General features: G+C 35.3%; 1 protein-coding gene across 2 annotated transcripts in view; it reads right to left on the bottom strand.

Annotated features, from left to right (window-relative positions):
- Positions 1 to 6,256, bottom strand: part of LOC137584556 (sodium-coupled monocarboxylate transporter 1) — a 37,507-nt gene extending 31,251 nt beyond the window's left edge. The window contains exons 1-2 of one of the 2 annotated variants that reach the window (XM_068300003.1): positions 5,994 to 6,256; positions 2,999 to 3,066 (exon numbers count right to left, since the gene is read on the bottom strand). The gene's annotated coding sequence lies outside the window, so the exon portion shown is untranslated. Of the gene's footprint in view, positions 1 to 2,998; positions 3,067 to 3,775; positions 3,898 to 5,993 lie in introns of those variants that run through there. The other variant, XM_068300004.1, reaches the window with a different exon arrangement.
- Positions 6,257 to 9,466: the final 3,210 nt, after the last annotated feature.

Below are 9,466 nucleotides of genomic sequence, written 5' to 3' on the forward strand. Positions count from 1 at the left end.
TTTACATTTTTTGCATTTAATTTTTTCTCTCCTCTTTGAATTGAATAGTTTAACCAATGGAGAGAAGAAAAAAAAACAACAACAACAAGTCTAGCATACGTTTTGCCTGTCACGCGATGTTATGGCACGTGCTTTGTTTTTGTTGTTTTTGTTGCTATGGCTGTTGACATTCTCAATCATTGCTTTGACTCTCAGCCACATGCAAATTGACTATTTAGCAAATTATAGTAATTAAAATAACAAAAAGCCAGACGAAAGACAAAACTTGAATACACTAACAACAACACCACCGACAACAAACAATCAAAAGATTTAGCCAAATTTATAGTTTCAAATGTAAAAGAAATAAGTTTTTGTTCCCTTTTAGAAAGGAAACCTTTAATGGGGTTAATCAAAAACATGATCTAAATATTTCGATTACGACATAAAATTTGTTTTCTCCAATAAAAATACATTTCTTGGGAAAAATTGAAGTTTGTTTTTTAAATAAGAACCCAACGAATGTTGAATACCCTTGTTTTTTAAAGATTGATCAATTTTGTCTCGCATTGATATAGATATTTAAACATACTAAGAGTTATAGTAACTTTTCTGATATAAGAACATCTTCTAGGAAAAGGAGAAGAAGCGAATGCTGATCGACAGATCACTAGATAGAGTCTCTCTATTCAAGGTTTAGGTATGGGGCTCTTATTAATAGCTAAAAGGTGCAATCATTCAAAGCAAATAAGTCATACTTAGATTGTCAGATGTATTCAACATAGATTTGATCACACAAATGCTTTCGATGAGCCAAAAAGCAAAGAGTTATTAAGTTAAAGTGCTAATGACTCAGAAAGCAGAAGAAGTTCTTAATGTAATTGGCAGTTGTTATCAGTTTTTGGTGATACATTTTAGAAAGTCAAGTGTGGTCGAATAGACAAGATAATAAAGAGTATTCCATGCCTCTGCGTTATGTCCACTATCACTCATTCATCACTTAATATGAGTGATAAAATATTCATGAATAATGATGCGGGTGTTTATTTGAGTATTTGACTTCATTTGGTTTACGGTTTTAGTGGTCGCACGTTGTGGTTTTGGTGTCATTTCGCTTTGTTTGTTGCTTCTGTCATATTTGCGATATGTTAATACCACCTCGACAGTGTGTCAGTTGCGGTGCCGTGTTTAATTAGTCAATCTATGGCGCTATTGAATTTTCCACACACACACGCTATACACTCAAATGAGAGTGGGCTTGGCCCCCAATCTTCAAACTAACTATTGTGGCCCCTTCTCTGAAAACGAAAAGGAACGAAACAAAATGAAGCAAAATTCCAATTGCTGCATTATAATGCTTGGCCATTTCATTTCGACAGAAGAAATATTGTTGCATATTTCACACCAACATTGCGCGAATATTTATCAAGTTACCCCAAGTCCTAGTGGCCATGCCATCCTTCTCTATAACGACAAGCGTCGTCTTTCGTGGTATGGCAAAGAAGAGAAGAGGAGAAAAAGACTAAGCCAGATGATGTTTAAAATGACTTTAGCTTTCAATGATTTCTATATACTCTTCCAAAGGAAATGTGCAATCTGGGGAATTCTATTTAGAGAATAAACAAACGGCTTACAAAAGTTTCTAAAGCCACAAAGTTTAATTAAATTCTAATTGTCATTTGGATTCAGTGGAAAAATCAAAAGATTTGATCAATCCTCATAATAGAAGTAGAGCAGAGAAAATCTCGGAGTGTCACAAACATTGAGAACAAGTACATATGGCTTTCAATACAGGTTAGGGTATTAAAAAGTATAGTTAAAATGTAGATTTATGCAAATGGGACGCGTAGCAAAACTCGCTTCTTCTGGCATCCTGTCGCATCTCGCATTCTCTGTATGCCAATGTGTTAGTAGCCCGCCAGGCTTTGGTCCTCCTCCCCCTCTCTCTCACTCCTATCTAAAACCGTCTACATTCCCCCTTTACTTTGCATCATTTTTTTTTTTTCAGCTTTTCACCCTTTTTTCTCGAGCTCTGTTGTCTGTCTGTGAGCGTATTGAGTGTATTGCATTTAATATTTATTTGCTTTTATTTTTTTTTTTTGTCTTTTTTTCTACTGTTGATGTTGCCGCTGCGGCTGCTGCTGCTGTTGTTGTGCACATTTTTCTTTTGCCAAAGAGCAGAAAAACGACAGAGGAGAAGCAGAGCAGAGCAGACCAGAACTGAGCATCGGCGACATTGCCGTCAGGTGAAAGAGGAAGGAAAATTAAAAATGCAATTGCGATTAAAATTGCATGACAAATGCGCGTTTAAAAAAAAAAGAAAGAAGAAAAGCTTGTTCATCTTGAGCTTTAATCGACTGCCAGATACCTAGTAACACATCATAGAAAGGGATCTAGTTTTTTTTACTTTAATTAAAGATTGACATTGCTGACGAAAGTAGTTAATGTTAGAATAATTATTCCACTCTCTCTCTCTTTGTCTGTTTTCCTATCCTTTTTGTAATCATATGACTTTAAAAATTTAATGATTAATCAACACAGCACAGGGAAAAGGGGATTACAACTATTGTTTATAACAAGTTTACACACATTTAGAAAAAAATAAACCCTTAAGGGGGTTTTTTTTAACCATCTTTAAAGTTGTTTGCATAAAACATCCATTCGGTCTTTACATTTAGTTAATATACTATTGTAGGCAATGAAAAATTGTCGCATTAAAACTTGTTTTAATTGCCCACAAATGAATAAATTGTAATTAGAATATGTCAAGTGAAAGGGGATAGCAATGGAAGCTACAGCCTACACCCCTCTTTGGCTAACTTTTGCAGGGTATTTGACAAGAGTTAGACGGCATGTACATAGGGATGGGGGGAAAGCCCTTCTATGGTGTGTGTATATTTCAATTTAATCAAAAATAAACCTATATATTTATAAACTATATACACATAGATCACTATATGTAGATGGAGGAATGTCGCGCAGCTTCCTTTTCAATATCATCATATCAATTTGCACTTACCTTTCGTTTCAATTTCTAGAGAAATGTGTCACTTTTTCCAAAATTAACACCGTTTTCGATATGTTGTGCTGATAAAAATAAAAAAATTAAACACGATTGATTCATTAATTAACGCCACTAGCATAGATATATATATGATTTTTATTGTCGGATATACCCGAAATAAATTTCTCGTCCCCAAGGGTCACGTGAGAAGAAATTCCACTTATTTAAATCGTTTAAATAGATAATTTCAATAATAATTTATATACAAGTTTATCAGCTTTTTTTTTAAGTATTTTTTTTTTTGGCCATCTGCCCAGTTTCTCTCTGAGAGAGAAATGCCAAGAGACAGTCGCAGCGAGAGAGAGAGACCAACTTTTGTTTTCTTCTTTGACGGGGGAAGGAGGCAAATATTACAATATGTATATAGTATATAGATCTTGTGCCAATGGCCGACACACGCGACACATGAGAGACACAGACAGCTTCTTCTTTTTGTTTTCTTTGTTGGCCGTTAACAAGAAACAAGGAACTTTTTGCCATGGCAATAAAGAGGAGACAAAGCAACAAGGCAAAACCGATCGAGAGACAGATCTCGAGTTGGTTAAAACTTATTTTTCTTTTTTCTGAATGTGGTGGGAATGAAATATGAGTTGGCTCATCTATTGGCTGATAATCACGTGACCAGTGAATGATTTGATAATTTAACGCGACGCCAAAGCTTAATTTGTTTTTTATTTCGCTTTTATTTTTAATTTAAAAGTATTTTTTGTAATTTTTTGTTGGTAGTTTTACTTGTTTGTTTTGTTTTGTTGTTGTTGTTGGTTTATTGTGCTGTTGTCACTCTTTCACGTTGTAGTTTTAGTTGTAGTTGTAGTTGTAGTTGTCAGCTCTTGCGAGTCTGAATGTCAAATGATTTGATTTTCGAATGCTTATGCTTTATTTATAACGACGGACTAATTAATTTCAGTCTTTCAGCTTTTTTTTTTTTTTTTGCTTTGCTTTGCTTTTAGCTATTGCTGACTGAAATGGGCTAAAATGAAATTGATGTTGATGCGATTCTGATTGTGGGATAAGTCATACACAAAACACACACGCTGCCATACACCCACCGACCATATACACACTCACACTCACACACACACACCACAGACACACAGGTTACTGTTATAATTTGCGGAAACTGTGACTGAGCAGCATCAATGTGTCCCATGTAATTGCTTTTTGTCTCGTTGTCTGTGTCTGTGTTTGTGTTTTTTTTTAAATAGTTATTATTATTAATTTTTCATAAACAAAACGTGGAATGAATACAAAACGAGTATACAAGACCGGAACCAGACTTGAAACAAAAAACCGCAAAATTCAAATAATTCAAAAACTCAAAAATAATGGCATACTAGTCGACAACAACAACAACAACAACAAAGATCTTAAATTCATATTCAAGATGGAAAATCTATGCTATAAACATAAACAAAAAAAAAAACATATAAACTATAAATAAACATTAGTCGTGTGACTTGTAAAAGATTCAATCGCTTGGAAACCAGTTTTCATATTTGACATATTTGAAAAATCTTTAAACAAAAACAACATGAAAAATAGGGCCCATTACAATTACAAGAACATCGAATTCTCTATACTCTATATAAAGATCGCCAAAGTTTCGGCCACACTTTAGATGAATCATAAGCAACTGCTTTAATTTGAACATTTTATGAAATTATAAACTTATTTTTAGTTTTATGATCTTACCATGAGATCATAAATTGCAGAACATAAGACAAAATATCTTTGGACTTATAAATGTTACTGAATTTATAATAGAGCTAGAATTGTAGATTTTGTCTTAGTATCTGTAAACTGTGAAACATTTTTTGATAGAAAAACCTTTTAACAAGTAAGTTTTAAATGAAAAATTTAATGAAAAAAAGTCAGTATAAACATAAAAGAAATTTCAATTAGTCAATATAGTTTAATTTTATGTTGAAACAAAATAAATTTGATCTAGATCAAAGTCTTCTATGATTAAAATGACAGCTTCATTTGATTATTGTCCTTTTCTTTCCTTCTAGTTTTGTGTTAATCTTTTCTTAGTTTTCCAAGTGCACTTAATCTGCTTTTGAGATTGTGGTTAAAGATCATGTTAAATGTCAAGTAGTTTTGGAATTTCGTCATATATTTCTGACTTTCTGGTCTTTGAAATTTAAAATGCACAAAAGCACTTACTTGCTCTTATCTAGATCTAATTGAATAACAAACTTTAAGAAAAATAGTTTTAAGAAGTCTTAAAAAACATCTAATATTATAAAGAGCATAAATCTTAAAAGTCCAACCGATTAGTAATTAGTAATTGTTTAACAGATATCAAGCCAAACCGAGTATACAAAAACTTTTTACATTATTGAAAGAGTATTGTGAAAAAGTAGAAAAAAAAACAAACCAACACAGACACAAAGAATTTTTGTTTCAAATATTTTGGAAACTCGTTTGCATTGCTAATGAGGCAAAAAAAAAACCTCTTACGCCCTCTCATCCGCCATGTGAAAAGCTAAACATATTTGAATTAATTTGTAAAACTTAAAAAATTAAAACAAAAATACACACACACACACGCACAAACACATACAAGATTGCCGTTGTCACGTATTTAAAATTACATTAGAAGACGAGGGGATTTTTCGTATTTGATTTTTTTTTGGGTGTTTTGGGTTTTTATGTATTTGTTTTTCTTGTTTGTTATTGGTAAGAAAAATTTTCCACTGCAATTTATTAGTTTGGGCACACAATTTATTGTAATGAACGAAATGTTTTCCATGGCCTTGCGGCCGACTGGCCTGTCTGACTGACACTTGGGTCACGTCTCCGAGAAGAGGGTACCCCAAAATGCACTTGGCTATTAATTGATTAAGGTTAAACTATTGCGTGATTACTGGGCAAAACGTTGTCAATAGAAATTCTATTGATTATGACACGCTAATGGCTAGGTAAATAAAATTAAAATGAAAATTACTTTATTATTTATTATTCTTCCGTTTTTTTTTTTTTTTTGATTTTGTTTGTTTGATTTCAAGTTGAAATTTTCACTTTTGCTTGGTTGTTTCGGATGAGTGGGGGATCGTTGCGGTACTAGGTACTAGACGGCGGCGGAGGCGGCAGCGGAAAGCTTTTAACGTCTTGTGTCTGCGAATGCCACGACGGGTTTGTTTTCAACGACAGTTGCGTTTGCCTCTTGGCCAGCGTTTTTCTTGATGGTTTGGCTCGATCTCGTTCGCCGCTGCTGCCGCTGCCGTTGCCGTTGCCGCTGCTGGCTGCTGTGACTATTCAAACTGAGGCGGCTGCTGCTGCTGCTGCGGAAGGTTTTGCTCTGCTCTCTCATAGTAGTCATCGTCGCCGTCGAAGTTGACGTCGACGTCGCAGTTGCATTTTATTGTACAATAAATGACTCTGAGGATCTTCTGGCCGTTGCCAAAAGGCAAATATTGTAGATTTGTTTATGAATTGTCCAATGTAAGGGCCGGTTTTGTATATTTTTTTTTGGTTTTTCTTGTTTTTCTTTTTCATATTTGTTATATTTTTGGTTTTACAGCAAGCGTATTGATTAGTTGTCTATTCGTTATAAGCAAAGCGAAAGAGTGCACTGTAATGCTGAATAATTAATTAATAATTAATTTGATGTAACTTGCTTAGGACGGCAATAGTTACTCACCGTTGCCCTTTGGCCAATTAAGCTTGTGTTTTCAACTTGTGTTTTATAATGCAGTTTGATATATGATTCTCTCTCTGTGCGGGGATTTCCCATTTGGCGTGAGGCCAAAGGTTACCGGAGACGTTGCCGGCATAATTTTGGCTTATTGCAAAGAGAGATAAAGAGTGAGAGGGAGAGAAGGAGATAATTCTTCACACAAAACCAAACTCAAGTAGACTCAGAGTTTCGGTTGCAAACCGCAAAATACTTGCTATTAATCGCTTCGTTTGCCTCTCCCGTCAACAACAACAGGCTGTGGGTGTGTCTGTGTGTGTGTATGTTATGTTGCTGCCTCTACGAAACTTTTGCAACTTTTGCTATAAACTTCCGGCAACAATTTCCATGCCGGCGAGATACAGAAAGAAGCAAACGAACATAAAGTTTTTGCATTAAATGGAAAATAGTGTTAAATAATTTTAGCTATTTTACGATAATTTTTCCTTGGCCTCGGCCTTCTTCTTCTTTAGTGCAAGTCGACAACTACTAACTACATACATACATACATACTACACATAATCATCATTTGGCGGAGCGGAAGTGTTGTCTGTCTGTCTGTCTGCCTGGTTCGGCATTTACTTTATGGCCGCCAAGAAGTGGCATCAGGTTTGGATTGCTCGCGAGTTTGGTGTAAGAGAGAGTGAAGAGAGGGTAGAGAAGTGGCCAAGTGAATTAGCACAAAACCGCATGTAACATTTGTTGATAACATGCCCATTGCCCCCGTGCACCCGCCCAGCTATACAGGCTTTGTTTCAATTACACTGTGCAACAAAACAAAAGAGGATATTCAGTAAGGAGCTCTGAATATAAGCTAGGACCAGGTAAAAATAGGTTTAGGGCTTAAAGGATTTTGTATTATGTATTCTTTGTTACTTGCAATTGGAAATTTTGTTGTTTAGTGTCATTGTTATCCTTGATATTTCTGCTACTGTTGGTTGCCATTGTTGTTGTTGCAAGTCTTTTCCTAGCCCATGCAGTTAGATGCTGTCAAGTTGAGAATTTTATGCGAAATGTTTAGTAATTAGTTGCATCCGCAAGGGGAAATTACTTAGCACATCTAACCGCAAAAACACCCACCCCACCGCTCCCCGTTACTCCCACCACCAAAAAGGCATTTCACCCGCTGCTCTCCCTTTCACTCTGCCATCGTCATCCATCGTCTAGTTAGGGCAAAGTTCAAGCGTTGGCAAAATGTTGACAGCTTGAAGAAACACATACATTGTATGCGGGTAATGTGTATGAGTGCGTCTGTATTGCCGTATGCCTGTGTGTGTGTGTGCGAGTGCTCATTACTCATACGCAGTGTTGCTGCCTGGCGTTAAATTAACTAATTAAAACTTGCACAACTCATCTAGCTGTCTTGCTCACACGCTTCTGTGTTAACCCTTAGGACTTGTGACAATTATACGTGGGAAGCCTTTTTTCCATTTCGCTTAAAATTCTAAAGGTATACATATATATTCTGGTATTTGGTGAACTTTTTGCTTAGATGCTGATCTGCTCTAGTTGATAAACGCTGCGAACTTTAGAGGACTACCACACACTACAAACTGAAACAATTAACACACTGCCTTGCATTTTGCATTGCACTTGCAGCGCTTTTCCCTTTTCCTTTTTATGGTTTTCCATCTTATTTTTCGTTTTTCTGTGGCGTGCAAACCTTTTTTTTGCACCTCCATGAGAACGAAATGGTGGGGGCCACGTGTGTAATTAGCAAGCGGCGCCAGCTGCCCCTTTCACGCCCGCCCCGGGGCAAGCAAACTGCCTTGACAAACTTTGCTGCTCCTGTTTGTGTGCGCACGATTGTTTGTTGTCTGTACCTGTGTGTGAGTATGTGTGTGCCTATGTGTGTGTGATTAATGGAACTGTTGCGGCTTTGTGGCAGCCTTAAATTCATATACATAATTGTTCTTTAAAAAATGTAACTTAATTCCATATGAAGAGGCAAGCTTCAGATAAAATAGTTGTCATCATTTTAGATAATTAGCAAGAAGGAAAATGTCACTTGAATCATAATCTTAACTTTAAGTTTTCTTCATGGAAAACTTCTAGATTAATAGCTTAGAAATTCGTCTTGATCCCTTTTGTAACTCTATACATATATGCTCATATTGATTTTTTCTAAACGGCAAATAGTACTAAAATTACTATTTGGGTTTCCATAAATCTGTAGAAAGTACTAAATATTATTAATATTCAATTATTAATACTTACTTACTTCTCATAATCATTTCCTTCTTTGACCTTACCTTGAAAATCCTGTTTTTAACCAAATTGAACATTATATTTCCTATTAACTGTTTTTTTAAGTAGTATATATAATTTTATAGCTGCAGTTTGCTTGATAAATTCGATTCCAAAAGCCCCGCAGTTGAGGCAACACAAAATTTGTTTTATTTATTTTATGTTAAGCGCTGGAAAGTAGGCAATGCTTTTGCATTTTATTTTCAAAGCTCTTGCCAAGTTGGCAAGTCTCACAGCAGATGTATTTAGCTTATTGACCAACCTCATACTGGTTGGTGCCTTGTAGAAAAATCGACAAAACTAAAGTAGGTAAGATCCGATATGGATAGAGCATCATTTTGGTTTACCTGCTAAAAGCATTTATATTGGTTTAAAAATGAAATTAAGTATTTGGTCTCCTTTTGTTGCCTTATGATGTAATCTCTGGGACTAAAAGCCGTAATTGTTTGATTAAAGCAGACTTAAGTTAGTTAAACACTTTAAAATAGCTCAATATT

This window comes from Drosophila tropicalis, unplaced genomic scaffold, assembly GCF_018151085.1.
Source record: "Drosophila tropicalis isolate 14030-0801.00 unplaced genomic scaffold, ASM1815108v1 contig_878, whole genome shotgun sequence".
NCBI classification, from domain to species: domain Eukaryota; kingdom Metazoa; phylum Arthropoda; class Insecta; order Diptera; family Drosophilidae; genus Drosophila; species Drosophila tropicalis.